Here is a 26,953-nt window from a genome sequence, read left to right as displayed (position 1 = left end):
TTTCGATACAATCTGAAATGAGACTCGTCCGACCAGGGAACATGTTTCCAGTCATCAACAGACCAATATCGATGATGACGGGCCCCGGTGAGGCGTAGAACTTCGTGTAGTGCAGTCATCTACAAATCTACATCTGCTTGATTATTATGCAATAATATGCGGAAGGGATGCACTTCTGTGACGTTGAACGATTCTCTTCAGTCGCCGTCGGTCTCGTTCTTGCAAGAGCTTTTTGCGGCACCAGCGATGTCGGAGATTTGATGGTTTACAACATTCCTGGTATTCACGGCACACTCGTGAAATGGCATTAAGGGAAAATTCCTACTTCATCGCTATCACAGAAATAGTAGGTCCCATAGCTCGTGCGACAACTATACCACCAGATTCAAACTCACTTATATCTTGATAACCTGCCACTGTAGCAGCAATAGCCAATCCAACAACTAAACCAGACACTTGTTGTCCTACATAGGCGTTGCGACCGCAGAGCCGCATTCTGCTTATCTACATACTCTTGTATTTGAGTACGCATGCTTACACAGATTTCTATGATGCTTCAGTATATTACACAATATTTCTGTACAGACCCCTCTCCTCTCGTTATGCTGATCCGCACAGCTTTAAAGTCTGCTACACAGCACAACATGCAAGGCGACGAAGTGCTACCAACATACTATGCACAGCCGTGAAATTGAAAACTCATCCGAACTTCGTCAGACTGTTTTCAATCATGTGTAAAGCTATATTAATGCTGATTAGTGTGTTAAACACAACACGTGTATATAAGAAACAAATGAAAGAAAAAACGCTATTTAGTATGAACTGTACTAATAAAAATGAATGTCAGCTTATCGAGACCACATAACTGTTTTAGTAAGACAAAGTACCACAGATCGTTACGAATTAGCAAAATAGTATGCGCATTCCGCCGCGAAACGGTCTGTGGCAACGTTCATACCAGTCATACTGGATTACCACTGCTGACCTGCCATGAAACTGTGCAAATTTAGCAATGCGTGAACATTCATAAAGAAATTCAATTAAAAAATCATTCAGTGCCACAGTAAAGTCAATTCAGTTATTGACAGAAGCCGAAAAAGTAGGCAGTAACATGTATGAAATACTACAAGAGTTTCATATTGACATCTGCAGGGTGCCGGTACAGAATAAAGGTAGGAATAAAATATATTGGGGGCGCGAGAATTTCTTAAAATTGCTTTACTGATAGCCTATCTGCTTCTATCGAGGTTAGAACCGAAAACAAACCAGACCTACAAACCAGATCTCCCTTGCAGATTGTCACTGTTGTAGTCAGTTTTTTAATATCTTCTTATTGTAGTAGCGGAACTAAGAGGACGTAGTTTTCTGGTTTCAATTACTGTAAAATTTTACCATGAGTGAGAAGTGTGGGCTTAGCCGTAGGTTCGTGAGTAGTGGATTGCGGTGTGAGACTTGTTCGAAGTATTTTCACAGGGGGGAATGCAGTGGGGAAGCATAACTGCAGGTTATGTAGCAAGAGTAAGTCGATAGAGGAGGAGGAGCGTAAGATCTGTGCCCTTCAGGTGCAGTTGAAAAACGCGCAGGAGGAGCTAGATAGGATGAGGAGGGAGAAGGGGGTTGGGGAATTGGAGCTGGTTATTGGTAAGAGATCTACTAGGAGAAGGAGATTTTCAGAGAGTTTTACTATTGGCGTTTGCAATAGATATGACCAACTGTCAGAGTCTAGTGGAGAGGAAGTATGCAGCAGACCTCAGCAGTTACGGTGGCTAGGATAGTTGCAAAGTCTAAGAGGAAGAAGAAGGTTCTGCTGTTAGGTAGTTCTCATGGGAGAGGTGTAGGCCAGCAGTTGCAGGAAGTGTTGTGGAATGAGTACCAGGTCACCAGCATTGTGAAGCCAAATGCAGGATTGGCTCAGGTGACTGTTAACATAGGGGGGTTATGTATGGATTTTAATAAAGAGGATCAGGTAGTGATTGTGGGTGGGGCTGGTAATAGTATTGACAGGGATGAGGAGTATGACATAGATGGTTACCTGGAAAAGATAGCCACTCAGACTGGCAACACAAATGTGCATTTCGTGGAACTGTCTCAGCGTCACGATCGGCCTCATCTTAATACAGCCGTCAAGCGCAATACCATAAGACTTGCGGGTGCGCTGATAACGGAAGGCATGAGTCACATTTCAGTGGTGTCGGTGGAGTCTATCAGCAGGACGGGTTTCACTAGATATGGTCTGCACCTAAATAGGTATGGAAAGGGAAGGTTGGCAAAGCTTATAGGTGACAGCATAGGTGGGGGTGGTGGGATCACTGATGGGAAAATTCCGGTAGTTGTGGGTGTTAGAGCTGTACCTTTTTTAGACTGAAGTCAGCTGATAGGTATTCCTGCTTAAGGGAAGTCTCTCTAATAAAGAAACCACTTTTTACAAAGCTTAGGTATCCGATTAATGAGGGAATTAGTACATTTCATCAAAATATACAGGGTATTAGAGATAAAGTCAGTGAACTACTTACAGATGTGGACTCTGAAATTATTGGTATATCTGAACACTTCTTAAATAAGGAGATAATTCAGAGGCTTCCTTTACCAGGATATAGGTTGGCTGGCAGCTTTTCTAGGAGCTCTCTGCGGTGTAGGGGAGTAGCCATGTATGTGAAAAACGGCATCCCATTTGAGTCAATTGATGTTTCAAAGTACTGCACTGAAAAGGTGTTTGAATGTTGTGCAGGTGTGGTTAAATTTGCTGGAGCTAAACTTCTAACTGTTGTTATTTATAGATCCCCAGACTCCGATTTCACAACATTTTTGCTAAAGCTACAAGCGGTTCTTGGTTCACTTTATAGGAAATACAAAAAGTTAGTTATGTGTGGTGACTTCAATATTAATTGTATAAGTGACTGTGCAAGGAAAAGGATGCTGGTACACCTCCTTAATTCATATAATCTTATGCAAACCGTATTCTTTCCAACGAGAGTGCAAGGTAACAGTAGAACAACCATAGACAACATTTTTGTTCACTCCTCATTACTAGAAGGGCATTCTGTTACAAAAAGGTGAATGGAATGGCCTTTCAGATCATGATGCAAAAATTTTAACTCTAAAAGATTTTTGTGCTGCAACACATGGTAAATATAGTCATCAGCTGTTTAGGAAAGCTGATCCAGTTGCTGTAGAGACCTTTGTAAACCTTATCAAGGGACAAGAGTGGCCAGATTTTTATAGTGCTGATACAGCAGACGATAAATATAATGCTTTCCTCAAGATTTTTCTCGTGCTCTTTGAAAGTTGCTTTCCGTTAGAACGTTCAAAACAGGGTACTAGCACAAACATGCAGCGTGGGTGGCTGACTAGAGGGATAAGAATATCCTGTAGAAGAAAGTGGCAATTATATGAAAACGTTAGAAACAGTCAAAATCTAAATGCAGCAGCCCATTACAAACAGTATTGTAAGATGCTTAAAAAAGTTATTAGGGAGGCAAAAAGTATCTGGTATGCAGATAGAATAGCTAAGTCTCAGGATGAAATTAAAACCATATGGTCAGTCGTAAAGGAAATGGCAGGTCTGCAGAGACAGGTCGAGGATGTAGAATCAGTGCATAGTCGAAATTTCATGTTACTGTTAAGACGCATATATGTACAGTATTTAATAATCACTTTCTGAATATAGCAGGTGAACTAAATAGAAACCTAGTTCCAACAGGGAATCATATAGCACTCGTAGAAAAAAGTGTTCCAAGAGTGTTACCTGAAATGCTCCTCCATGATACTGACAAGACGGACATTGAGTTAATAATTAAATCACTAAAGACCAAGAACACTCATGTATATGATGGGGTATCTAGCAGAATACTGAAGTATTGTTCTATGTATGCTAGCCAAGTACTTAGCCATTTATGTAACTTTTCCTTTAGGAGTGGTCGGTTTCCTAACCGATTAAAGTACTGTTCGCCTCTTACATTAAGAACAGGAAGCAGAAGGTAATTCTACGGAATATTGAGAGTGGTAATGATGTTCAGTCCCAATGAGGCACTGTTAAGTGTGGCGTTCCCCAAGGGTCGGCGCTGGGGCCACTGCTGTTTCTTATTTATATAAATTATATGCCTTCTAGTATTACAGGTGATTCAAAAATATTTCTGTTTGCTGACGACACCAGCTTGGTAGTGAAGTATCTTGTGTGTAATATTGAAATAGTATGAAATAATGTAGTTCATGAAATAAGTTCATGGCTTGTGGAAAATAATTTGATGCTACATCACAGTAAGACTCAGTTTTTACAGTTTCTAACTCACAATTCAACAAGAACCGATATTTTTATCTGAGAGAATGGGCATATTTTAACAGAGACAGTATAGTTCAAGCTCCTTGGCGTTCGGATAGATAGTAAGCTGTTGTGGAAAGCCCATGTTCAGGATCTTGTTCAGTAGCTAAATGCTGCTTTATTTACCATTAGAGCAGTACCTGAAATAAGTGCCAGTTCAACACGAAAAGTAGTCTACTTCGCATATTTTCATACGCTTATGTCATATGATATTATTTTTTGGGGTAATTCTTCTGATTCAAAAAGGGTATTTTTGGCTCAAAAACGGGCTGTTCGAGCTATGTGTGGTGTAAGTTCCAGAACCTCTTGTCGACCCCTACTCAATAGTCTGGGAATTCTGACATTGCCCTCACAGTATATATATTTTCTTTAATGTCGTTTGTTGTTAGCAATATTAGCTCATTCCCTAGAGTTAGCAGCTTTCACTCAGTTAATACAAGGCAGAAATCAAATCTGCATGTGGAATGCACTTCCTTGACCCTTATACAGAAAGGAGTGCAGTATTCTGCTGCATCTTTTTTCAATAAGCTACCGCAAGAACTCAAAAATCTTAGCAGTAGCCCAACCACTTTTAAGCCTAAATTGAAGAGTTTCCTCATGGCTGACTCCTTCAATTCTGTCGAGGAGCTCCTGGAAGAGCTCAAAAATTAAGGAAAGTCCAGTGTTAAATTGTTGATTTCCTTTATTTAAACTTACGAATTGTCGCCTGAATATGTTACTTATATTTCATTTTATCTGCTTCTACTATCGTGTTATAATTTCATGTATTGACTCGTTCCATGACCATAGAGACGTCTCCTTAATTTGTTCCCACGGAACAATAAATAACAAAATAAATAAAAAAGTTGCAGACGCCTTTCAGTACGCTAGCAGACAACCCAGGCAATCAGCCCTCTGTTATTACCCCAGACATGAACAAACCTGCAATTTGACAATTAAAATGGCATAATGATCTGCAGTTTCTGTTGCATAGAGCTTTCTGGACTCAATAACATGAATGTTCTACCTTTATGCTACCACTTATGTGACAATCATTCGGGATCTTTATCGAAATAACAAAATATTGTTATTAGCGAGTAAATTTAGTAGGATAACCCTGCACCACCCCAGGAAATAAACGGCGACATAGCTGCCAAGCGTATTCTACAATGTTTCGAATTCTCCATTAGACTCGCCACAGACATGAAACGTTCATTAGCTGAAGTGTTTCTTAAGCTTACTAGAAATGGGAATGCTCGCACTTCTAAAACGCGGTGCATTAATACGGGGATCTTGACCGTCTATCTGTCTACCCAACCCTTAAAACTTGTTTACCTCGAGTACGGGTAGCCATAATACAGGGTGTTTCAAAAATGACCGGTATATTTGAAACGGCAATAAAAACTAAACGAGCAGCGATAGAAATACACCGTTTGTTGCAATATGCTTGGGACAACAGTACATTTTCAGGCGGACAAACTTTCGAAATTACAGTAGTTACAATTTTCAACAACAGATGGAGCTGCAAGTGATGTGAAAGATATAGAAGACAACGCAGTCTGTGGGTGCGCCATTCCGTACGTCGTCTTTCTGCTGTAAGCGTGTGCTGTTCACAACGTGCAAGTGTGCTGTGGACAACATGGCTTCTTCCTTAGAAGAGAGGATTTTTGTGGTATTGGAATTCCACCGCCTAGAACACAGTGTTGTTGCAACAAGACGAAGTTTTCAACGGAGGTTTAATGTAACCAAAGGACCGTAAAACGATACGTTGTCAAAGGTTTCGGGTAATTTCATTCAGAGACTACGCCATATTATTGCTACGCATGGTGGATATGTGGAAAATATCGTACTATAGAGTTTCCCAGACCGCAGCGCCATCTGTTGTTGGCAATTGTACCTACTGTAATTTCGAAAGTTTGTCTGCCTGAAAATGTACTGTTGTCCCAAGCATATTGCAACAAACAGTGTATTTCTATCGCTGCTCGTTTAGTTTGTATTGCCGTTTCAAATTTACCGGTCATTTTTGAAACAGCCTGTAAGAGGAAATGTATCGCACTTCCTACTTTATACACACGTTGCCACAGACCGTTTCGCAGAGGAACGTGCATAATATTTTGCTAATTCGTAACGATCTGTGGTACTTTGCCTTACTAAAACTGTTATATCATCTTGATAAGCTAACATTCATTTTTATTAGTACAGTTAATACTAATTAGTGTTTCTTCTTTCATTTGTACCTTATATTTACGTGTTGTGTTCAACACAATAAATCAGCATTAATATAGTCTTACACATAATTGGAAACAGTCTGACAATGGTCAGATGGTTTTTTAATTTCACGCCTGTGCATAGTATGTTGGTACTACCTCGTCGCCTTGCCTGTTATGCTGTGTAGCAGACTTTAAAGCTGTGCTGATCAGCATAACGAAAAGGCGAGGGGTCTCGCTCGTTTTGTCCACGGCTGTACATCATAGCTTACAAAATGTTGCATTACTTGAGTTAATCTTGCCTGAATTGTCGCTAGTGTTACCTAATTAAGAAGAGAGAGAAAGTCCTGTATTGGATTCTATACTGTTATAATGGTGTGCAGGCAGCAGCCCGCGAGCATTAAAGCAATGTAAATGAATTATTATCTTATTATGAAGTCTTCATCAAATCAATCAAAAAATCTTTGTCTCTCGCAGTAACTCTATCAAAAAGCGTATTATCAATTTCCTCATTAAACATGTCTTCTGTCTTTATTGTCATGCAGTGTTGTGCGCCGTGGTTCGCTTCACGGTTACACGCTGCGGACTGACTGTCTCTGCGACCAGCGTACGTGAGGAGTGGCCGAGGCAGAGAAGTTATTGCAGACGCACTGTGTCGCAGATGACAGTAGGTGTTGTCTGCGAAACAAATTAAGCGTGACTGCCTTCTTTGTGTCCAATTTATAAGGGAAGCGGACGGTGAACTATTCATGTCAACACACCTTTCTGTTTCTAGTTACTTGTGGCTGATCTTGATTCTCGTTGTGCCTACGCCGTTTGTTGCTCTTCTGTTTTCCAGATTCCGGATGTATATACCATGATGTGGACACTCTCCAGACGTTTTATGCCCTGCCAGAAATGATGGCCGGCGAGATTTTGATAGACTCAATGCCGAACCACAAGTCCCGTTTAAACTGAAACCTTCATCACTGTTTATTAGGTTTTGCGACAACATTATTTTGATTGACACCTTAATTATGCAATCCCAGTAACTTGGCGCCGGTGCCACGATGCTCGTCTCATCTTATTTCATTTACTGATTGAATTTGAGGAAGTGATCGGTGATAGCAGTTTTGCTCCTTTCATTTAGTCGAGAGTGTTACTGAGGCTCCTTACATTTCTTCTCGACCGCCTAATGTAGAAATAGTGACATGGAATTCAATACATACCCAGCTTTCGAAGGTAACATTGAGTCGTTCATGTAATTGATATATAGAGCAGAATTTTAAGGAAATTTGAAGGTAGTTTCAACTTCCGCAATAAGAACTAGTAAAACATGACAAAACGAGTCAGTTGTGTGGAAGATGAATAGATTTATATTGGAAAACACCGTAAATGAAACACATGTGCTGCTTCGCATTTACAGACAGTTGTAACTAAGAGCACTGTGAAGAAGTAACTAAAATAAAAATCACATGGCTCTGAGCGCTATGGGACTTAACTTCTTACGTCATCAGTCCCCTAGAACTTAGAACTACTTAAACCTAACGAACCTAAGGACATCGCAAACATCCATGCTCAGGGAGGATTCGTACCTGCGACCGTAGCGGTCGCGCGGTTCCAGACTGCAGCGCCTAGAACTAATTCGTTTCACCCAGTAGCTCATTAACTTGCTCACAGATTCTCTAATTTTTAACAGACGTTAAGACCATTAAGCAAGGGTCAAATTGTATTTCAGTTCTTAAAAGAAGATACGTACTACATAAGGAGCGGTCTGGTTAGAGAAAAATAAATGAAGCTCAAATGACGTCAGAATGAAAGTAGCCAAACGAATAGACACCTGAAAACCTTAAGAAAATAGGTCTATCAAGCCAAATCATTATGATCACTGCCCAGTTGAAGGTTGGATGCCTCGTGATGGCGTTGCGTGCAAATGACACAGTAAGATAAATATGTAAGCCGAGCTGATACGGATGGGGGATTATCCTAGCGATGATATGCTCTGTAAACTTAGAAATCTACTGAGATACGCAACTTTTCCAGAGCGCATGTTACTACTTCGGAGAGCCTGTGAACGAGTATCCTCAAAGCGGCGAAGCTGGTCGAAAGTTCACGTGCTACTGTCGTGAGCGTTAGGGAAAGTGGTAGAAGGGCAGTGAAACTACCACTTGGCACTAATTTGTTGGACGTCCACGACTCTTCACAGAGCGTGAGGTTGGGACGCTTTTTGGCTCTGTAACGTAGGATAAATGGTGATCTGTGACACCTCTGGCGAAATAGTACGATACCGGTGAATACACATGTGTTATGGAGCACAACATTCAGCTCACATTTTTGAACAAGGGGCTCTGCGCCAGATCACCCCTGCGTGTTGAAATGTTGACCCAACGACATTGTCAGTTACGATTGGAGTGGGCTTGGTATCATCGAGATTGCATCGTTATCACTGGAAACGTGTCAGCTTGTCGGACGAATTTAAGTTTTGCTACACCAGATCGATGGTCGCCTCCACAAATGCCTCCACAAATACGTCCACCGCGTCCGCAGATACAGACTGGCGGGAGGACCATTATGCTGTGATAGAAATTCTCCATTTTATGAGACCTGTGGTAGTAATGGAAGACACCGTGTCAGATGCGGACCACCTGCATCCTTGATACTTTATGCCTTCCCTGACGACGATGTCATCTGTCAGCTGTATAATGTGCGTTTTCGAAGCCACAACCGAGCTACAGTCGTACAAAGAGAATAATAGTGAAATCACGTCAATGCCCTGGCCACTAAATTTGCCTGATGTGAATCCCACGGTTGCCATACGGGTCGCTATCGAGCGCCATTACCACGTACACAATTCAGTGACCTGTTAATTGACGGAATCACATGACTTGATGCCACACAAACCCACAAATATACCTCCGAACTGTAGAATCGATGATACGCACAATAGGCGATACGTTGCGTTGCAAACTGGCCCATAGATCTGTTAAGCTGGTGGTCATAATGTTTTGGCGCATCAGTGTATAAGCGAATCCACGCCACATAGCGACTACTGGTAATATAAGTGTGCTGATAAGGCTGAATTACAAACAATACGTATAGCCGCACCGGTGGCCTGAATTCTAAAGGGCCGCGTCTTGTGACGGCACACAAGAAAAGCAGGTGCTGGAGAACATTTCCTCAAAGAGAATCAGTATGTGAAATGTTGTGAGACCAGTACCGTTGTACGAAAGCTAAGTTCCTGAAACAGTGTAAGTAGAGATTTTATCGAAGAACAATGTCGCAGAAACTGTCGAAAGGGACGAAGATTTCTGTTTAATCATGGCTTAGGGCCCGGCACTCAGGTTGTTAAGGTCACGAGGTGCGTCACATCTGCCACAGATGGGAAACGCTGAAAGAATGAGCGTATCACAGAATATCAGTGCGGGCTCTCGAAAGACCTTCAAAGGTCGTAATAAACGTCCGGCGTTCAACTCAATTGTAAATGTCGGCGCGAGACCAAAGGTGCTTCAAAGTGTGGTTGGAGTCTAGGCAGTAGTACACGTAACGACACCACAACTAGCAGCACCTTACGAAACAACAAATCAGCTGAACGCACGGAGGCACACCACTGATGTTTGAAGGTACGCATATCGTTTTCACTTTTGGAAGTTATCGACGTGTACGTTAGAGAGAGAGAGAGAGAGAGGGAGCAAAAAAAAAAAAAAAAAAAAAAAAAAAAAAAAAAAAAAAAAAAAATGCTCTGAGCACTATGGGACTTAACCTCTAAGGTCATCAGTCCCCTAGAACTTAGAACTACTTAAACCTAACTAACCTAAGGACAGCACACGCAGCCAAGCCCGAGGCAGGATTCGAACCTGCGACTGTAGTGGTCGCGCGGTTACAGACTGTAGTGCGTAGAACTTCTCGGCCACTCCGGCCGGCAGAGAGAGCATGTTATGTTACTGTTAAACAATATTTGGTCTGGCTATCGAACAGTCTTTTGCCCCTGAGTAGTCTGATACACTCTTAGTTTTGATGGACGTATTCATTAGTGTTTTTTTGCCTTGTGATTGTATCCGGTAGATGAAGAAAGAGGTATTGTAAAGGACAGCAATGATGAATATCATCTATATATTGGAAGGTGAAATGAATATTATTAAAAAAAAAAGAACATGCGTTTGAGGAGGTAAGACTGCAGCACTGCGCGGCTAGTTTTTCGAAATGATTGTTGTCAGCTAGTTAACTTTTTTCTTTGATCAGATCTAAGAGAAAGATCACTCCCCTTCCCGGACTTATGCGTTAACATATGAACTGATTAAGCGGTTTGGTTTTTATAGAAGTTCTCAACATTATATCCTTTTTTAAATCACTGTTCACTTTGTTAGGCATAGTACTGTTCAGACCAATGTTATGTGCGAAGATCACGCGAAGTTTTGCTATGTCTTTTTGAATACGTACATAATTCTGATATCTGACATCGTTGGCTTGGAATATCATTTCATAGGAAGAGTTACTCTCCTCATCCCACTGTGTAAAGAAGGTTTATCATTCCACATTACCACATTGCACCATATGCTATGCAACAGTTTGAATATTGTTTGGATATTATATTTCAAAAATTTGAAATATGGCTTAGCCGTTGTCGACTTGCTGTTTACTGTTGCGCTTTCTAGAAATCTGCAACAATGATGTCAAGCCGCGAAGTAAGCAGAAATTTTGATTACGGCCAGATAATTATTTTACTTCAGTTGCGCATTTAATATAAAGACAAGTTCTGTTCACACCCGTTACAGTTGAATTCCAACTAGCTTCTGTTCAGCTAGTATACAGGTTCAAGTTGGATAACTGTTCCTAGGTATACAATATTGGTAACTTGTACATACACTTATTTTATAGAATGGAAAGTAAATCTGTGCTATATTTCATATAGGAACACATAGTGGGGAATTTACAATGAATTTATTTGTAGTATTGTGCACAGTTACGAATATATTACTTTCCCTGTTTGCAATGCATTATCTGTTAGTTGATGACTTTCATATGCCATGCAACAGACTTGTCACAGTCGCCACTGAAGCATAAGATTAACTGCTTTTGATGTTGCTGAGCAACAGTCACACAGTCATTTTTACATGAATATACCGTCATTTGACTGTATTGTTATTAATTTAATTACGACCCAGTTTTCGTCCTTTTCTGCTATTTTCGAGTGATTGAGTTTGTCATGTGATGAACAGTCTGATATCCTCCATTGTCACACTGAATATTATTTTAATTTCTCCAAATTAATCTTTGATCTGCGAACTTTTGGTTTCATGCTACTCAGGGACTTCCAAGAAATGGTTCAAATGGCTCTGAGCACTATGGGACTTAACATTTAAGGTCATCTGTCCTCTAGAACGTAGAACTACTTAAATCTAACTAACCTAAGGACATCACACGCATCCATGCCCGAGGCAGGATTCGAACCTGCGACCGTAGCAGTCGCGCGGTTTCATCATAGCCAGGATGTGGAGTTTCTGAGGCTCTTTTCCAGCCACAAGGAAAAGTACGTCGTAGCCCTTCATAGTTTCAACCTATAGTTTTAATCAGTGGTTCTAAGTGCCACCTGTGTTCTTCCGAAACTCCTCCTTGACTTCCGGGTACGGTTGATGTCCCTATAGAGGTTAGGTTCTCTCTTGTTCCATTATATTTCTTTCCTCATTCGCAGCTGTTTCTATTCGAACAAGAGGTGGTGCTGCTCCTGCAAGAAGGTAAATCGATTCGACTGGGGTGCATCTGAAGCAACCAGTTGTGATTCTGCTGTTGTCATTGAGATATGTGTCCATCTGTTTGGTACGTGTTGAACTGTAGCAACAGGAGACGCATATTATGACACAGAATTGAATAGAGCTATTGCAGAAGTTCGTATGGCTTCAGATTGACTACCCCACTGTGATCCAGCCAGTTTACGTAGAAATTTGTTCCTGGTGGAAACTTTTGACTGTCTGCTCATGTCGAGCTGATGATGGCCTAACTAGGTACATTAAGAGGAAAGGAAGAGGGTGAATATGTAAGACTGAAGTTTTTCGTGGCGTTGTCGCTAAAGTTAGAATCTTCTGGGTTGTGCGAAGGGGCGGTAAATAAAGAAGTGCGGTTCCAGTGTGTTCTTCCTAAAATGTTGGTTTAAAATGTTATTGCAAAATTTTTTGGCTCTCACGTAAGTCTCAGGGGATGATTTTTACACTTGGTGCATTAGTACACTTCCACACCCTTGCATTTGTTGTGGTTTTTGAATTAAGTATTCACTCAAACGTAAGTACAATCTATGCTAGGGAACAAGAATTAGGCGATTATTTCACTAAAATCAGTTTCCCACGACACAGTGCAATCACTAATTATTGGCGCTGTCCTTTTCTTTCACACAATGAAATTAGCACTGTTGAGACGGTTTACAGTTTTACTTTAATAATAATTGGACTCCGAGCGCGCTACTATAAACGAAAATTAATCAATTCGAACAGAACCACAAGTACCACTGTTCACTTTGTTCTAATAGTTTTGCCGCGAAATCACAGTTCGCCGTATGTTCACTAACGACGATGCATACCTCGTAAATCGTACTCACACAAATAGTCCTAGCACTTCCAGTCCACCAAATATGTGCTTGCACTCTTGCACTATTAAACAATACTCTTTGTCGAAACAAATCGGCGAGAAAAAGAATTCTCAAACGACCACATGGGTCACCCTCAAGTGGGGCTTGCCAGCCACTCACCCTCCAAAACGACTGACCAACCACTGACGCCTGACCAAGTTGGCCGCTGGCTTATATAGGCTCGGACGTCTAGCCCCCATTGTTATGCAAGTACCAGTCTCACCAGTTAAGGTTACAAATTTTGATGCATACATCCCTCGACAGAAATAAATATACCATCGGAAACTTGCTAAAATGTACATCTTATTTACTATGTTAAATTAAGTCATAGGATTATCCTATCGCCCGTAAATCAAGATCTAGCTTTTGCAAAGTTTCGCCACTTAGCGCAAATTTGTTTGCTTCCGTCTGTGCTGCAAAGTTTTACCATAGAACTGCATATAGCACCGTTTTCAGACGTAATCTATAGCGATCTACACATTGCTCTGGTCCAAATCTTCATATCTAAAATAATTAATTATGGGCGTTAAACGTTAATAATAATATGCAAACAATGAAAACTATTGCACGTTAAGTATATAGTATAACTTAACTAGTTTAAAATACGTGTGATGCCACCCAAAATATTATATAATGCTGTCCTTTACGTCATGAATTTTCAATTCAATTTTATAAACAATTTTCCATCAAACTTTGTTTATGGCTGTTTACTGGCTTAAGTATTTATGAATCTTAACATATGACTCGATTCACTATGACGAAAGGTTTCTAACGAGTGCTCGCTCATCCCTGTAAGTTGTTATTTACTATTTTTATTAATCTTTCAGTATTCGCGATATTAACCGATTTTGAGGTTACTATAACTTTTGCGTCCCGTGACTTGAAATAAAGATCGATCTTTCGGAAGGTGCATATTGCTGGCCACAATCCATTGACGCATCGCTCTTCGCCGTAAGTTAGATAGTTTTCGCGTAACGCGCGAAAAATCAAACAATGCCCCAAGCTGCGGGCCACGTGCCCGCCGGAGACCATCCCACCGGACGTTGCACCATGTAGCGCGCTCGCTCTCTACAAAGCAATCCTTGCATACTGCATACCATAAATATTCATCGAGTAACGGGAGTTTTTACCGTCATAGTCGCTAGGCCACGTCATATTTCCTTCTAAAATAACCGACGTTTCTATCCCTCTGCTGGGATCTTTTTCAGGATGTTACGGTGTCCACATTTGCTTGAGTGTTCTAGCAATAGTGGACACCCTGAAGACGATCCCAGCAGAGGGACCGAAACGCCGATTACACAGGGTGTTACAAAAAGGTACGGCCAAACTTTCAGGAAACATTCCTCACACACATATAAAGAAAAGATGTTATGTGGACATGTGTCCGGAAACGCTTAATTTCCATTTTAGTTTCTTCCGCCTACGCTCAATGGAGCATGTTATCATGTTTCATACGGGATACTCTACCTGTGCTGCTAGAACATGTGCCTTTACAAGTACGACACAACATGTGGTTCATGCACGATGGCGCTCCTGCACATTTCAGTCGAAGCGTTCATACGCTTCTCTACAACAGATCCGGTGACCGATGGATTGGTAGAGGTGGACCGTTTCCATGGCCTCCACGTTCTCCTGACCTCAACCTTCTTGACTTTCATTTATGGGGGCATTTGATAGCTGTTGTCTACGCAACCCCGGTACCAAATGTAGAGACTCTTCGTGCTCGTATTGTGGACGGCTGTGATACAATACGCCATTCTCCAGCGCTGTATCAGCGCATGCGACGGAGGTTGGATGCATGTATCATCGCTAACGGAGGACATTTTGAACATTTCCTGTAACAAAGTGTTTGAAGTCACGCTGCTACGTTCTGTTGCTGTGTGTTTCCATTAACTGATGGAAGAGAAGTAATAAAATGAGCTCTAACATGGAAAGTAAGAGTTTCCGGACACATGTCTACATAACATATTTTCTTTCTTTGTGTGTGAGGAATGTTTCCTGAAAGTTTGGCCGTACCTTTTTGTAACACCCTCTATTACAAGGAAATATGAGACGGCCGAAGAACCCAGAAAATTTTAACTTTAAAGAGCGCGAACTTGATGCAATGTTTTTGAGGTTACTACTGTGCCATTTGGGATGCGGCCAATGCTCTCTGGTGGTGGCAGGCTGTCCAGCGCCACTGGTGTTCGCAGAGGGTACAGGCGTCCCTCGGACTTCTGCACGGCGCCATTACAATGCCGGACGTAACAGCGCGGAGCTAAATGAGTGTCTGACGGGCGTCCAGAGTGTCGGCGCCGGCAGGTGGCGGCTCGCCGGCCTCCTCCCACTCATTGTAGGGACGCCGCGGCCGATCAGTCGCCACATTGTGTCCGCTCTGATTAATGGCGGCCGGCCACAATGGTGGCCATTCAAGGCGCCGCCCCATCCCTCATCACAAACAGCCGGCCCTGGCGCTGGCGACGCTCGCGCTAAACTGCCCGCTGCCGGCCGTCGTGTTGCCCTCTAATGGGCGTCCGACCACTGTGGGGCAGCGAGTGATTTGTCGTCGCCATCGCCACGCGGCAGCCCCAACAGGGCACCCCGGAACACAGCAAAACACTGCCTTTGGCTGGTTCCCTTCTTTTTCGTATCCTGGACGCAAGCTTGTTAACGACCACGTCCAAGAAACCGGGAATCGGACACAGTTCTGTGAACGCCTCAGTGAGAACACTTTGTTTTGTTTCCTAGTTGTACGAGGGCTGTTCAATAGAGATTCAACATAATGTTTTATGATCATAATTTCTCACGCTAAAATGTAATCTTTCGATGTTGTGTTAGCTTCGTGTGCAACAAACACGAGGTAGTAGTTTCATTGTAGGGACTCCTGGTTCCCGCCTGTGAGAGGCAGGCGTGGTCAGACATGTGAAAGCGTATTGTCATATCGCTGGCTTAGTTGTGGAGTATCTTTGCTGGCAGCCACGCCTGTAGAGAGTCGAGCATGGGACACGGAACTGATATATTGTGTAGTGTGTAGCTCTGCATGGGAGAGGCATTGTTAGTATGGAAATTCAAGTGTTGCTACAATTGCTATTACAGTAAAGTGATAAAATAAGTAAATGATTCAAAGAAAAGTGCGTCAAGAAGTAATTTTAAAATGAGCAGTGCTGCTGATAACGTATTTGTGTATCCTCTAGATGCGTGTCGTACCGTACTGTATCAATCATCCGCGCCGTGTTCGGCCTGCCAGAATGAACTGACGTGAATCAGTAAAAAGTTAGTCACCATAAGAGTGCAGTCAGTTGCCAGTGTCTTGTAGCGAGCGTGAGGACGTGCGTTCGATCATCGCGTTCCTCATTATCAACAATCAACCGCACCGCGATGGTTACGCTCACGCTCGTACAATGGCGAACTGAGAACTGAAAAATTAACTTTACAAATAGTGTTATATCATTACTAGTGTCAAGGAGGACTGATACCAAATATCTGTGTGTGCATGACGAGCGTAAGAACTTTCGTGTGATCATTCGGCTTCCGCATCATCAGCAATCACCCGCGTCGTGTCGGTTGCGCTCGTCCGAATGATATTGTGCACTGTTAATCACTCATTAATTGGGATAACACTTCTGAATGAGAATGTAAACAGTGCAACCTGTGACTTTCTTTTATCGTCTCAGAATATAGTTGTTCATACCAGACGTCGCATAGTGCTGTGTTTTAACGTTGAGTGGCTGCCCTAAACTCGCTTGCATATTTCGATAGATAATTTCAGGCAAGGCAGCAGCAGTGTGGAGCAGAACAGTACGACCGCCGCGGGATTACAAGGTACGTGGTGTGGACAGGGCGCACGGTCAAGAAAAGCAGAAACAGTTTAAAAGGTACCCCACCCACTCGTACTCCCGGGCGTGTTACACATGTTCAGTATCGCCTACCGCTGCAGAGGAGGTAACACGCGAAGAAAAATATGCACCTTTGAAATTCTTCTTTCGTTTCAACAAGTCTTATCTTCAGCTGAGGTCTATACAATGTTACAGGAGGCCTATGGAGAGTCTGTTCTTCACTACAGCTCAGCTCTAAGGTGGTTTAAAATGTTTAAAGAAGGAAGACTGTAGTGTGCGTACTGTAAGACCTTCGGTACACACACCATCAGATTACTTGACTTGTCGCTCTAGACAAGTAAGCGAGTGTCAGCAATATATCTCGTGGTCTTATCGTGGCGTGTGTATCTTCTGCCGTTAGGTCAGACGATAGAAATGCCAGTTGCACGCTTAGAGTAGCAGATTGACGGTGACCAACTTTAAACAGAACTTGATTAATTTTCACACACATTTATTAAAATAATAAAAAAACATAGACATTACGTAACTAAATTGTGGATGGCGTTTACAATCGACAATCCGAAGTTCCTTTGGTCTTGGTACGTTAATCTTATTCTCACATCTCTGATACTTGACGAAGTGTCTATACATATATCTTCATGGCTACGTATAGAAATATGATAATCTTATTAGGCGCAGACTGAAACTTGACCATAGATTGGTACAGACTCGTGCAGACTGGTACAGACTAATCAGATTAATGCAGACTGGTACAGTCTAATGCAGACTGACTAATCGGAGGTCTGTACCCTCGTTATAATACCTCGCGCGCTCAGGTATCACTGCGCGAGCGTGATCTGCGAGGAGAAAAGTTTCTACGTTAGCAGCAATCTCATTGGCTGCGTTACATATTAATATGCGGATTGGCGGAAGTAGAATTAGGTCCGTCTCTAAGACAGCACCATCTCGTAGTGCGGAGACGGACGAGCGCTGCGCCTGCGCTGTTGTGCCTAGAGGGGCGCTCCCTAGTGGGAAATTTGCGTACGCGCTGACTACGCGGAACTATGTACACAACAGACAATCAATTTCAAAGGAAGGTGGAGACGATGCTACAGTTACCGCTCTTACGGAAGGAAACAACAACACTGCTGGTGTGATTGTGAGAGAGGATCGATGAATTACCTTAAGATCACTTTCTGAAATACTGAACATTTCATTGAGTGCTCAAATGGCTCTAAGCATTATGGGACTTAACATCTGTCGTCATTAGTCCCCTAGACTTAGAACTACTTAAAACTAACTAACCTAAGATATAACACACATCCATGCCCGAGGCAGCATTCGAACTTGCGACCATAACACAAGCTCCGTTCCGGACTGAAGCGCCTAGACCTTCTCGGTCACGGCGGCCGGCTCATTGGATGCCAGCCACACGTTGTGGACAGAAAAATTGCACATGCCACGTCTTTGAGCGTGGCGGGTTCCAAGACTGTTGATTCCAGAACAAAAGGACATTCGCGTGCAGCCCGCATCTCGTGGTGGTGCGGTAGCGTTCTCGCTTCCCACGCCCGGGTTCCCGGGTTCGATTCCCGGCGGGATCAGGGATTTTGTGTCTCGTGATGGCTGGGTGTTGTGTGATGTCCTTAGGTTAGTTAGGTTTAAGTAGTTCTAAGTTCTAGGGGACTGATGATCATAGATGTTATGTCCCATAGTGCTCAGAGCCATTTGAACCATTCGCGTGCAGGTCTGTATGCAGTTGAAGTTGATGTTAGGAGAAGATCCGAAGTTTTTTTCAAATTGAATCACTGCTGATGAACCTTGGCTACATAATTTTGGTCCTGAGAGTGAACAAAGCAAAGCTCAGTGTGGAAATCTCCTTCATCACTAACCCTCAAGACAGCCAAAGTGGTTGCTTCTTCTGGGAAAGTTATGGTCATCTCATTTCTTGATACTCATGGAATGGTTTATCAGCATGTTGTATCTGCACACACGTCAGTAACTGGACACTTTTACAGGAATGTCCTGAAATGGTTGCAAGTCCATATCAGGCGCAAAAGGCCACATTTGCGTGAAATAGGCTGGATCATGCACCACGATAATGCGTGGGTGCATATTGCCAATGTTCTTGATGAATATCTTGCAAAAATCAATGTGAAGCGCGTCCCTCAGGCTCCCTATAGTCCGGATTTAGCCCCATGTGACCTTTTTTGAAGAAACGCCTTCGTGGGAGGCATTGTCAATCATCAGAAGCAGTGGTGAAGTCTAGGGAGGCGATTTTGAAGGACCTCTAAGAAAATGGTACCAGCGTGTACTTGAAAACTGGCAAAAACAAGTTTATCGCATTCATGGGAGACTAATTTGAGAACGACCATCAAAATTATCACGAGTAAAAGTATGTTTAAAAAAAATTTGCCCATTCTTTACTAAACAGCCCTCGTACCTCTTCTGTTGAGCTGTGAGGGAACTATTATTTGTCAACATTGGCGTGGAGTAATAGTGGAAGAAGCAGGGGTTGCTGGTACGGTCAACTCTCAAATCATTGTGGACACTTGGTAGCGATATTTAGTTCTTGATACAAAGAAAATTTACTGTACTTCACTTAATATTATTCTATATATAGTTCTCAGATACGTGATTATATTGGTACAGTTGGTCTTTGAGCACACACTTCCTTTCATGGAAAGCTCGAAATTCACTATACAATAAACCTATGGTCTTTTACTATTCAGTCTCGCAGATAATTATTTGTGTCGGGACTGACTTATAGCAACTGCCAGTCGTCGCTCTCTACTTCGCAACATACATCTTGCATTTCCTGAATCCTGTCTCCATAACAAATTACTCTTATTCGTAATTAACGTATTCTGAAATGTTCGAGTCTTGAAAGGCAATCGTGTCAAAATTCCATTATTGTACTAGATGTCTGAGACAATTAATGAGACTGACAATGCCGTTTGTTGTCTGGCAATGCTGTGTTATTCTACTTGCGTTGACTGGTGGGTTCGTAGCTTCCAGGTGTAAAGCCACGTATAGCCATCGTGTGATTTCAGAGAGCAACATCTGTGATGCTTTATTTTTGTTGTGCGTCACGAAAATGGGACAGAGTAATTTAGAGTAACGTTATGCCATCATATTTCGTGTTCAACTTGGGGAATCCGTGAGTTTGACTTTTTAAAAGTTGAAACAAGCGTATGGAGAACATTCCTTGGTAAGAGCACTGGTCTTTCGCTAGCACAAATCATTTTTGGATGGTTGAGAACACATTTTAGGTGAACTTCGCTCAGGGAAGCCTTCAACTTCCACTTCAGAAATCGACGAAAACGTCGACGTGCGCATGTTCTTTTGAGACTGTTCCTCGAGTGCAAACTGTCAACCAAGTGTATTACAAAGACGTCCTTGGAAGGCTGCTTCATGACAACGGAATTTTTGACCTCAAAATACATTCCTGTTGTTCCACGACACCCCCCCCCCCCCCCCCCGCCGCCCCCTGTTCATCTTATCTGAGCCCTTGTGGCTTCGTTCTTCTCGCTAAATGGAAAAATGTCTTAAAAGGATGTCATTTTGGGACTCTTCGAGAACATTCAAAAGAATGTGACCGACACGATGATGTCCCTAGCAGTAACTACATTTATGGGGGACAATATTGTTGGCCGGCCGGTGTGGTCGAGCGGTTCTAGGCACTACAGTCTGGAATCGCTCGACTGCTACTGTAGCAGGTTCGAATCCGGCCTCGGCCGTGGATGTGTATGATGTCCTTAGGTTACTTAGATTTAAGTAGTTCTAGGTTCTAGGGCACTGATGACCTCAGAAGTTAAGTTCCACAGTGCTCAGAGCCATTTGAACCATTTTTTGACACTATTGTTGTTCGAAAGAAATAAAAACTTAGGTAGATAAAAAAATCCATCTCATTACTTTTCTCACAAACCTCGTAGTTTAGTAGCGCTACTTCCTCTCGTAAATAATCTACAGTCTTCCTAGAACACGATGATAGTCAAAAAGCTAATCAAATCAGAAAATTTACCTTCCCATGAAGTGCTGGGAGGCCTTTGGAAATCCTAGTGCACATAAAAACTTCAATTTCGTAAAGTAATATATCATTTTGCTATTTTTTCAGATCTGTACCTCAGTCGATGAAAACCGAGCGTTCATAGGATCGCTTTATTGTCCGTCTGTCTGTCAATGTATCTGCCGCTCAGGAACGAGTAGAGATATGAAGTTCAAATTTATATCGAATACTAAGATCGACGGTCCCTTGGCAGTGTGAAAAATGTACGATTCTAAGTCAATTTAATCAAAAGTAAGTGCTATTTATGTCACATAATTTGATACACACAAATTCACTAATCAGAAATTCCTTTGTTCAAATAGATTTCGGGCTTGCAGCCGGTCGTCGTAAACTTCTTCCCACGATATTTCCAGCCGAAATATCGTGCGAAGAAGTTTACGACGACCGGCTGCAAGCCCGAAATCTATTTGAACAATTGATTCGCCGGGAAAATTTCAAATTTTACAGAAATTCCTGCCAACTTAGATTTGTGATATTTGACAAGAACCAATATTTCTTAGTACATGTACAGAAAGTATCCCAAAAGTGTTAATCTGTAAATAAAGCACATAATTTTATTTGACATTTGTTGTCTTAAAGCCACAAGCTGCAATTATGTCATGCAGTAAATTGTACGGTCCTGTGGCGATATAAGAAATTTAAGCTGCTAAGTCTATAAAGTCAAAAGATATGGACTTTTATATCACATATTCCGATACTCGTAAGCCCACTCATCACTCTGTTGGAGGCCAGACTGTGTGGTTTGGGTGACATGGTTGCGGTTGTTTGTCTTCTTCTTGTGTTGACTGGCGCCACTAGGTTTCGCAAGCGTTGCCTGTCCGCTAGTGGCAGCGGCGGTGTTATCGATATGTAGTAACTGTGGCCCTATCTTTGCGGTGACGTAGTTGTTCTTCCGGGTCGTGTGACTGAGCAGTTCGTCTGGGGTGGAGGAGGAGACAGGTCCGAGCAGAGCAAGAGCACACTGAGACTGCTGGCAGCGCACGTGGACTGCCGGATCGAAGGGCTGTGGTCACGAGGCTGCATGATCTCGTCGAAACCGGATCCTGCAAGTTTTAAGTTGAATGCACTTCAATTTTAGTAGAGAAACCTCCACCATTGTGAAATCTCGCAATTCTCCGGTGATTTGGATTCGTGTTGCTGCTCATAGTGTCTCCGAGGTGAAAAGCAGCGAGTGGAGTGCTACGTGAAGGTGGATCTGATTAGCTTCCATCGGCTCCTAATTACTATTTACTACATTCAGCTTGTTACTATTGTTAAGTTCAACCAGCGGTATTTTCCTGCCTGGTGGCCACTAACGCCCCAGTTACCTGCCCTGGGGGATTGTGTATGTAATGGCAGTGTATGGTTCTTCGCCTTGCTGCCGCTATCCAGTGAGGCGTGTAAGTTTGACAGCTTTCTTGATTGTAGATTGGTTGGTGATTCTTCTACATAGGTGTTAGTGAATCCTTTCTTCTTCCGGGAATTCTAAACACAGTACTCTGCGGGTGGAGCCAGGCGTTGTTGCCGATCGGTTCTAGGCGCTTCAGTCCGCGCAACCGTTACGGTCAAAGGTTCGAATCCTGCCTCAGGCATAGATGTGTGTGATGTCCTTAAGTTGGTTAGGTGTAAATAGTTCTATGTTCTAGAGGACAGATGACCTCAGATATTAAATCCCATAGTGCTCAGAGCCATTTGAACCATTTGAATTAATAGTTTTATTAAAAGCAGTTTGGCTTGTTACTGCTGTGACTCTTCGCTAATTTGCATTCAATGCCGATTCTAACAGCTTACGGAAGTAAGTAGTTGCAGGCCATGCTTTTCCGATGGAGATTCCAAATTACTTGGAACACCTACAACCTCTCACCTTGTCGTTATGCTACGTTTACTTCCGTATTGTGTAGCAAGCTTATAACGGGCACCATAATTTATTAACTGCTGATAAACAACTAAATAGGGAAAGAAAGGAAGCTTAGCACTTCGTCGACAATGAGGTCATTAGAGAGGGCGAGCAAACTTGCATAGGCAGAGGAAGGGGACGAAAATGGGCGTTAAGAAGAGTGTAATACGTTTAAAATAAGAGACAGTGGGAATAAAGTCTCCGAAGGACATCATATTGAGTCAAAATAAATTATTTAAGGATTGCAGGGAAAACAGCAGCCCAAATTGTAGTCTATTTTTTTATATGCACATTCGCAGTAAATGTGGCCTTGTTTGAGCTATTTCGTTGCCTGGGCGACATTTTTATAAAATAATGCAGTCCAGATGAACTTTATTGTTTTAATACCAACTCTGAGTTTACCTGCAATTCATTTGATGACGTCAGGAATAAACCTTCGGTTAAATTTGCAAGCAAGGGTGTCAATATAAATACCACAAAAAGAATTCAACTGTTATACGCAGAGGAGAGAATGAACAGTTGAAAGCAGTACATTGAACACCTTGACGAAGGGGAGAACTCTCTGCTGGCGTGATAGAAGAAAAGGAAAAAGATATAGGGGAGCCACACTTTTGAAAGGGCTTTGCTAGAACTGAGTTCAAATAAGCTAGGACACATAATATCGCTTCCGAATTACTAAAATCGCTAGAGGACGTGGCAACGAAACTATTATTTAAGTTGCTGTGTAGAGTCTTCCAGGCGTTAGGAAAATGGCATCCACACTACTCAGAAGTTGCTGTGTAGAGTCTTCCAGGCGTTAGGAAAATGGCATCCACACTACTCAGAAGATATCAAAGACGTCCAAGTGCCTGACAAGAACGATATGGAGAGAAATGGAAAAAAATAATTAAGGATCTGTTAGATTACGATCAGTCTGATTTTCCGAAAGGTAAATTCAGCAGAGAGACATCTTGGCACTGCAATTGATAATGGCAGCAAAACCATCACTGCATTTGTTGATCTAAAAATAGCACCTCACAACGTAAAGTAATGCAAGACGTTCGCCACTCTGAGAAGAACAGATGTAAGCTATAGACGGGTAATATACAATACTTGCAGCAGCAAATAGAGAAACATAATAATGGGAGACAAGAAACGAAAGAGACAGATTAAAAAGGATGTAAGATAGTTAGTCTTTAGCCCTGTATCAAAGAAGCAATGGTGGAAATGAAACAAAGCTTCAAGGCTGGAACTAAAATTCAGAGTGAAAGAGCATCAATGAAGGGATATGATGCTGACAGGCAGAAGGGGCCCACTGGCCCAACCAAGATGTTATGAGTACATGACTCGGAGCAGCAAGTTAGCAAAACAGAGGTGCACAGCCGCGTATAAATAGGTGCTGGTTTTCTAACGAGGGGATTCAAGTGTGGAAGCTCTCCTGTACGGCTAGGCATGTAATGCCACCAGCTACACGGAGCAAAAGATGGGGCTCCAGCGTTCCAGTCCATGGCACGTCACTGGTTCGACCCTTTGAGGCTAACGTGGGGTCTGTAGGCAGCCAGTGGCGTGCCTCTCGACGGCTCGCTACCTCGGGCAGTCCTCTTGGCTCCCAACACAAGCTGGAACCATCCCAAGGCGAGGGCCACAGATTTGGCTGTCAGATCGCGGGCACCTGTTGTCGCTGCGATCTTAACCACGAGAGCGTAGAATCACGCAGCGTGCCGCCTTGCGGCTCCCCAGCGAGCGGAGCTGAGGCAACGGGGACGAAGGCCGTGGAGTCGGCTGCTGGCACATCCGTACATCGCCAAAACTACATGGCTGTACAAGGCCGGCACGCCACAGTACGTTGCACGGGCCATTGAGGTGGCCCTTCTGCGCCAAGCTGAGGACTGCAAAGTGGCGTCCTCGGCATCATGGGACCCTGTGACAGAGACAGAGAAGAACACGGCACTGTAGTTGGGAATAATAAAGCACTTGAAGATCACGGCCGAGTTTAAATACGCCGCATCCTGACAGTTTCCATCCATGTCCTACATTCCTCCACTGCACACCAACATCTACAATTGCCTGTGACGGCTACACTGTGCAATGTATTGCAAATAATTACAGATCAAATAAAAAACAATTAGGGTTGGGGGTATAAGTGTAAAATCAGTTTCTAATTATGTTATTTGTAATCTTAGTTGTGTAATATATCAGACTGCTTTCCATTTAAATTTTTATATGGCAGCGTAATAACCTGTGCTGTGCGGAGCAAGGAGGACATGATAGATAGTATCGGAAGTTCCATGCGGCATTTGCGGATGATGCTGTAGTATACAAAGAAGTTGTAGCATTACAAAATTTTAGCGAAATGCAGGAAGATAGGCACTTGGTGCTGGGAGGTGGAAACTGACCCTTAACATAGACAAATGTAACGTATTGCGTATATATGGAAAGAAGGATCCTTTATTGTATGATTATATGATAGCTGAACAAACACTGGTAGCAGTTACTTCTGTAAAATATCTGGGAGTATGCGTGCGGAACGATTTGAAGTGGAATGATCATATAAAATTAATTGTTGGTAAGGCGGGTACCAGGTTGAGATTCATTGGGAGAGTCCTCAGAAAATGTAGTCCATCAACAAAGGAGGTGGCTTAGAAAACACTCGTTCGACGTATACTTGAGTATTTCTCATCAGTGTGGGTTCCATACCAGGTTGGCTTGACGGAGGAGATAGGGAAGATCCAAAGAAGAGCGGCGCGTTTCGTCACAGGGTTATTTGGTAAGCGTGATAGCGTTACGGAGATGTTGAGCAAACTCCAGTGGCAGACTCAGCAAGAGAGGCGCTCTGCATCGCGGTGTTGCTTGCTGTCCAGGTTTCGAGAGGGTGCGTTTCTGGATGAGGCATCGAATATATTGCTTCCCCCTACTTATACCTCCTGAGGAGATTACGAATGTAAAATTAGAGAGATTCCAGTGCGCAAGGAGGCTTTCCAGCAGCCGTTCTTCCCGCGAAGCATACGCGACTGAAACCGGGAAGGGAGGTAATGACAGTGGCACGTAAAGTGCCCTCCAACACACACCGTTGGGTGGCTTGCGGGGTATAAATGTAGATGTAGGTATAGATGTAAAAGCAGAACAGCAGTGGTGAAAAGGGCAGTCCTGGGCAAGAAAGTCTATTAGTACCAAACATAGGCCTTAATTTAAGAAAGAAATATCTGAGAATGTATGTTTGGGCACAGCATTGTGTGGTGGGAAAACTGGAACTGAAGAGCACGTGAGATGTGGTGCTACAGAAGAATGTTGAAAACTGACAAGGTAAGGAATGAGGAGTCCAAAGAACCCACGAGGAAAGAAACGTATGTAAAGCACTGACAGGAATTCGAGGCAGGCCGCGTCATACTAGTCAGAATACTGATGACTCAAAAACAGTAATAAATAAATAATAAAATTGGGATATACTGGAAATACTGGGTCATGCATTATAACCACGATGGGATTTATACAGAAGTGCTCCAGTATACTGGTGAACTACTTTAGTGATTCAAGTGTATTGCGCGTATTCTTACCTTCCCGAAGGACAGGTGTGCGTGTGCTATGAGTCACTAAGTTACAGGGCAGCGTACTACACGCAGTTTTGCGCATTTACATTTCAAGTGCGAAAAATATACGAGACGTATGTTAGTCTCCGGATTACATTCAATTGTTACTATCACATTTAAATAAGAATACATAGCGATCAACATTAGCTTTGTACCAACTACTCTTACTTATCGAATTATGGAATGTTAAATTTACTCTTGAAATACCCAATATTTTCATACGGTAAGCCGTGATGCAACTAGCATTTGTGGAATGTGACACCTACTAAATGCTTAATCCTGCCCTGCTGGCCGTGCGGTCTAGCGCACTGCTTCCCAAGCAGGAAGGTATACCGGTAACCGGCACGAATCCGCCGAGCTGAATAATAACTCTGGGTTCAGTGTAAAGCGGCGGTGGGATGAGTTGACTGCTGTAGCCTGTTGTGGGGTTGTGAATCACTGAGGGCTACGTCACGGACGAAGCCTCTCCGTCGTTTCTAGGTCCTCAGTTCAATACATAAATACACACATATATCAATTACCACAGAAAAATTAAATTCTTAATGCTCAAGG

This window comes from Schistocerca gregaria, chromosome 2 (genome assembly GCF_023897955.1).
Source record: "Schistocerca gregaria isolate iqSchGreg1 chromosome 2, iqSchGreg1.2, whole genome shotgun sequence".
Classification (NCBI taxonomy): Eukaryota; Metazoa; Arthropoda; class Insecta; order Orthoptera; family Acrididae; genus Schistocerca; species Schistocerca gregaria.
Note: the sequence above shows the minus strand (reverse complement) of the source record.